Source organism: Cuculus canorus, chromosome 1 (genome assembly GCF_017976375.1).
Source record: "Cuculus canorus isolate bCucCan1 chromosome 1, bCucCan1.pri, whole genome shotgun sequence".
In the NCBI taxonomy this organism is placed as follows: Eukaryota; Metazoa; Chordata; class Aves; order Cuculiformes; family Cuculidae; genus Cuculus; species Cuculus canorus.
Genome location: NC_071401.1, coordinates 117,505,743 through 117,511,742, shown reverse-complemented (window position 1 = coordinate 117,511,742; position 6,000 = coordinate 117,505,743).

Sequence of the window (6,000 nt, the reverse complement as noted above, 5' to 3'; positions counted from 1 at the left end):
ATTAGACATTAGGGAGACATTTTTTACTATGAAGGTAGTGGGGGCCCTGGAACACGTTGCCCAGAAAGGCAGTGGATGTCTCATCCCTTGAAGTGTTCAAGGACAGGCTGGATGAGGCTTTGAGCAGCCTGATGTAGTGGAAGGTGTCCCTGCCCATGGCAGCAGGGTTAGCACTAGATTATCTTTAAGGTCCTTTCCAAAGCAAACCATTCTATGATCTTAAGATTCTAAGTTTTTTTTCCTCTTTAACATTATAATTTTAATTATAATTATATTATAATTTTATAATTAAATATAAATATAATTATATTGTATTATAATTTTAAGTGTGATAGACCTTCCTCACCCTAGCACTGGTATAGTTAAACAGCAAGGTTGTATATCCTACAGCATGTCTTCGCAGAAGAGAAATGAGCAATGTCATAATAAGGCACTTGTCCTGTGATGATTGATAGCTTCAATCTGGAAAGAAGAACAATCTCATCAGTAAATTTAGTAGTACTTGCAGTAAAGGTGGCAACCTTGACTGGCACCTCTGTGCTTCTGAAGAGCCAGTACAAACTCTTCAGAGTGGGGAGAGAATAAGCAATAGTACTCTCAAGACTGTAGCCTGAACTGGGCATGTAGATAACTTCTTGGAAGAGAGGAGTTGCAACTTAATAAGCTCTCCTCATTGGCGAAACACGTAAAGTAATCTCAGGCTAGTAATTCAAGACGCCAGTTAGAGCACTTCTCTATGAAAGTATTTGTGTCTGAGAAAAAATATGTTGGTAACTGCATTGTTATGAAGGGAGAAATATATACCTCTCAACCACTACAGAACAAAGCACTTACAAACTGCAGGTTTGTTATCAACAAAAATCTTTAAAATGCCATCTGCTTACTGCCCAGGAAAGCAGCTCTTGTTTGTTTGTGGGTTTTTTTGATTGGGTTGGCTTTTGGGGATTGCAGAGGTTGGGAAGAAAAAGTTGGAGGTTTTTCAAGGTTTTTAAGACCTGAAACAGACTTCCAGTGTAAAACTGAGAAGGTGAAGACCCAAAGACTAAGCTGCTTGTATGTTCAAAACGAGACACTGCTATGAATTGTTGAAAGGTAAAAGTTGACCCTGCACAGTTTTCAGTGTAAGTAAGAATTTGAGTTAAAACTTTGCATACTAGTGGAAAGTATGAGGAGAAGTTTGGAATGCAGATTAATGAAATAAAATGTTAAACACAATCTGCAATGATTTCTTTACCCTTAGCTGGTGAGCAGCTGATGAAATGGAAATATGTTTACATCTGAAGCTCAGCTGTATGCATGTAATTGGAGTTGATACTTTTCACCCAAGTACAGAATGTCAGACAAATTCTAGCAACCTGCTGGCCTTCTAGGCAAGTGCCTGGCTTTAGTTAGCCCTCTAGTCAACCAGCCCGTGGTTGACTAGAATTTAGAGGCTTAGATACTCAAACAGTATCGCTCATAGTTTGAGTATCTAAGCCTCTAAATTCTAGTCAACCACGGGTGCCACAGACAATTAGTTGTAGTTTATGTAGAAGTTAGGTCTCACTCTAATAGTAATTTTATGGAAATTCAGCAAGGGTCCATTCTAATGTTTTGCAGAGTAACAGTGGTATAAAATATACTCTAATCCATAGTCCTTTCAATCCACCAGCATGAATGCAGTTCCATTTATATCTATTGACTATCTTGAAAGTTCAAGCTATATTCTTGTTATTTTTGCTGCTTGAATATATTCTGTTCATCATGTGTTCTTGGACAGTGTAGTCCCTTTCATCCCAGGACTGTAAAGTGAGGGGTCATTTGCATAGTGTTAAGCAGGCAGTGCAAGCTCGCTCTCCCTATGCCTTGCTCCAGGTGGATGCTGGCCAGCTCTGAGCAGAAGCCATCAAATGAACCTCAACAAGCACACTCTTCTGAGAAGCAGGTAGTAATATCTAAGGCCATACAGGCACATAAGGCTGATGGTGGATTACAACTCGGATTTGCAAATGCACAACACGTTGTGCGTAAAATCCAAGGTCCGAACTTAAATAACTCCTTTTTCTAGTGTTGTGACAAGGCTGGTATGCAAAGCATTTTTCTCCTCTGCCTTGTTCAATTTCAATAGATGTTAATCTTAGAGCATCCTTCGCTCCCTCTTATAAATTCTTTCCTAGTTAAGTGATGATGTTGTTGATTTGAACTGATGTGATTGTGTTTCTTATCCGAAGTTTAACATACAGAATGAATTTAGGTCTTGGAAGACCTACCCCATAAGTGACCAGGTTTCCAAAGGAGGGATAGTACAAAAACTATTAGCAAATCTAGCTCCATTGCATTGCATCGAGTTGTGTCCAGCCATCCTACTGCAGCTATTTCTTCAAGCGACAGCAGCCTCTTTTTGGTGGGATCAGAAGTTCCTGGCTTTTTTTCTGAAATGTGTGTAGTTTTGAGTCATCCTTACTTTTTGGGGTTTTTTTCAGCATATGTTAGTTATTACTTCATTCTCACCTGCTTGCAGGAAAAGTTCTTAAAACCTCACTGAAAAAATGGTATATTAAAGTTGAAGCTTAGGCTAGATCAGGTTAACTGACACAACTAAGACACAACTTTTATGTGGTGTCTCTTCTTCTCATCCCTTCCTGTGGTAGTTTAGATGACACCTTCAAAAGATATGCCTGAGAGGGAATGTAGAAGATATTTATAAAATTAAGTGACATCAAGAATAATTAAATTTCAAATGAAACCTTTACTTCTTGTGTTAGGAGAATATCAGGGTTTTTTAGGACTGAGCATGAAATGTTGTATAAACTGAAGTTCTAGTTTAACTGAAAGACTTCAGGAATTAATGGTATTTATTGGAGGGAGCAGTTGTCCTCTCCTTTTCAAAAAGCAGTGAAGTGAGGGCTGAGATTTTGCTGCCCTTTGGTCACTACCACAACTTGGGTGCGAGGGTTTGAAAATTGTGGGGTCTGCAATGAATGTTCTCTACCTTGCAAGGGGAGTGAACATATTCTTTTTTTCAGCTGCCTGACTGCTACCAATGAGCTTTATCTTTACTAAGTACTATGTACAGGGGTTAGTACATAAAACATCATTTGAAGTGGTTAAGTGTGTTTTTACTTGACAGCACTTCTTTCTGCTGTCTCAGATGAACATATTGAATCACTTCACCAAATGAAGTTTTACAAACAACTTTTTTGGTTTTTAATTATGCACTTTTATAGTATGGAAGATATTTATACAGCCCACGCACTCATCTGTGTGCACTGAGCAGCAGTGCTTTATGTACCTTTCGCACAGGTAGAACAAATTAAATGGAATTCTGTCCTAGAAAGAGATGACAAAGGTGATTAAATAGTGGTGATAGAAACATGATGAGGCTTGGAAGAATGAAAATATTGCAAAAAAACAGGACTGCAAACTTTCCAGAGTTGAGCAACATGTAGGAGTGTATGCAATCAGTAACTGCTGAAAGGAGATAGGTAATGAGTTTACGTGTCTTTGTGTGCAGTTTCAAAGACCTTTAGTTAAACACAAGTAACAGACTTCATGTTGATTTACTTTTTCTCAAGTTCAGAAAACCTCTGTAGCTCAATGCCATAAACCACCTGGTACCAAAAGAGTTTCCTAGAGAAAAACTTTGCTCTGGAGCGTTTGATACTAACAATTAACAGTGGGATTTGGGGGTTACCCTATGCAAGGACAGGAGTTCATAGAATCACAGAATCACCAGATTGGAAAAGACATTTTGGATCATCAAGTCCAACCATTCCTATCTGCCACTAAACCATGTCCCTGAGCACCTCGTCTACCCATCTTTTAAATACTTCCAGGGATGGTGACTCAACCCTCTCCCTGGGCAGCCTCTGCGAGGGCCTGATGACCCTTTCTGTGAAGAATTTCTTTCCTAATATTCAGCCTGAACCTCCCCTGGCACAGCTTGAGGCCATTCCACCTTGTCCTGTCCCCTGTCGCTTGGGAGAAGAGGCCAGCTCCCTCCTCTCTACAATCTCCTTTCAGGCAGTCGTAGAGAGCAATAAGGTCTCCCCTCAGCCTCCTCTTCTCAAGGCTAAACAACCCCAGCTCTCTCAGCTGCTCCTTATAAGACTTGTTCTCCAGCCCCCTTACCAGTTTCATTGCTCTTCTCTGGACACACTCCAGAGCCTCAACATCCTTCTTGTAGTGAGGGGCCAGAACTGAACACAGTACTTGAGATGCGGTCTCTTTCCAGCCACTCTTCCCCCAGTCTGTAGCACTGCATAGGGCTGTTGTGCCCCAAGTGCAGGACCCGGCATTTGGCCTTGTTGAACCTCATGTCATTGGTCTCAGCCCAGTGGTCCAGCCTGTTCAGATCCCTTTGCAGAGCCTCCCTACCCTCCAGCAGATCCACACTTCCACCCAGCTTCGTGTCATCTGCAAACTTGCTAAGAGTGCACTCAATGCCTTCATCCAGGTCATTGATAGATACCAAACAGGACTGGACCCAGCACTGAACCCTGGACCCAGCACTTGTGACCGGCCTCCTGGAGTTAGCACCATTTACCACAACTCTTCAGGCCCAGCCATCCAACCAGTTTTCCACCCAGGAGAAGGTGTGCCTGTTGTACTTGACAATCCCTGTTGGGTCCTGTAGAACTCAGGACATTCTACGATTCAATGAGTTAAAGCTCTGACTTCTACAAAAGCTTGATTTCATAGGAAATTATTAAACGTATGCTAGTTTTATATAATTATGTGCAAAGATTTATTAAGAGGTATGTTAATATATATTTAGCAAGTAAGTATTGCTGGTGTTACTCTTTTTATATAATGCAGTAGATACAGTACTTATCATTGGAAACGATCACTGAGCACTGCAGCCGAAAACGTGGAGAACCCTCAGTGCCCTCCATCCCGAGCATCCCTCAGTGTCTCCCATCCCGGGCACCCCTCAGTGTCTCCCATCCCGAGCATCCCCCGGTGCCCCGATCCCGAGCGTGCCCGAGTGCCCCCGTCTCTGGCGCCCCCTGGCGGCCGGATGGCGGCACCACAGGCGCTCCCGGCAGACGCAGGTTCCTTGCGGCCGCCTGCCCCATCTCTTGACAGTGGGAGATGGCAGCTGCTCGGCTCCTGCCCTTGGTGGAGACTGTCCCTGCTGGGCAGCGTTGCAGCTGAGAGGCTGAGACTGAGCAAGAGACCACAGCTTTTGTTCAGCCTTTGGCCTTTTCCAGGCACACCTGCATCTGTTTCTCTCGTTCACAGGGCAACATGCAGTTGCCCCAGCTTTGTGTTTGCGTTTCAAAGATAATTGAAGTAGCAGTAAGGAGACATGTACTTAAGTGTCTTCATCATACTGTCTGGAATGAGCATTAGGAAAAGGTTCATCATGGAACGAGGAGCGGCTGAGAGAGCTGGGGTTGTTTAGCCTGGAGAAGAGGAGGCTGTGGGGAGACCTTATTGCTCTCTACAACTACCTGAAAGGAGGCTGTGGAGAGAAGGGAGCTGGCCCCTTCTCCCAAGTGACAGAGGACAGGACAAGGGGGAATGGCCTGAAGCTCCACCAGTGGAGGTTCAGGCTGGATATCAGAAAAAAATTCTTCACGGAAAGAGTCATCGGGCACTGGAACAGGCTGCCCAGGGAGGTGGTCGAGTCACCTTCCCTGGAGGTGTTTAAGGAACGGATTGATGAAGTGCTTAGGAACATGGTTTAAGGGAGTGATAGGAAAGGTTGGACTCGATGATTCAGTGGGTCCTTTCCAACCTGGTGATTCTGTGATTCTATGGAGAGGGTGGTCAGTCACTGGAACAGACTCTCCAGAGAAGTTGTCTTGGCACCAAACCTGTCAGAGTTCAAGGAGTATCTGGATGACACTCTTGGACACATGGCTTAGTTTTAGGTAGTCCTGCAAGGAAAAAGTAGCTGGACTCAACGATCTTTATAGGTACCTTCCTACTCAAAATATTATATGATTATATTCCTAGTTCCAGTCAAAAGTATTTCTCCCATCTTGCAGTAGAATTGGAAAAAGTACAGCCACA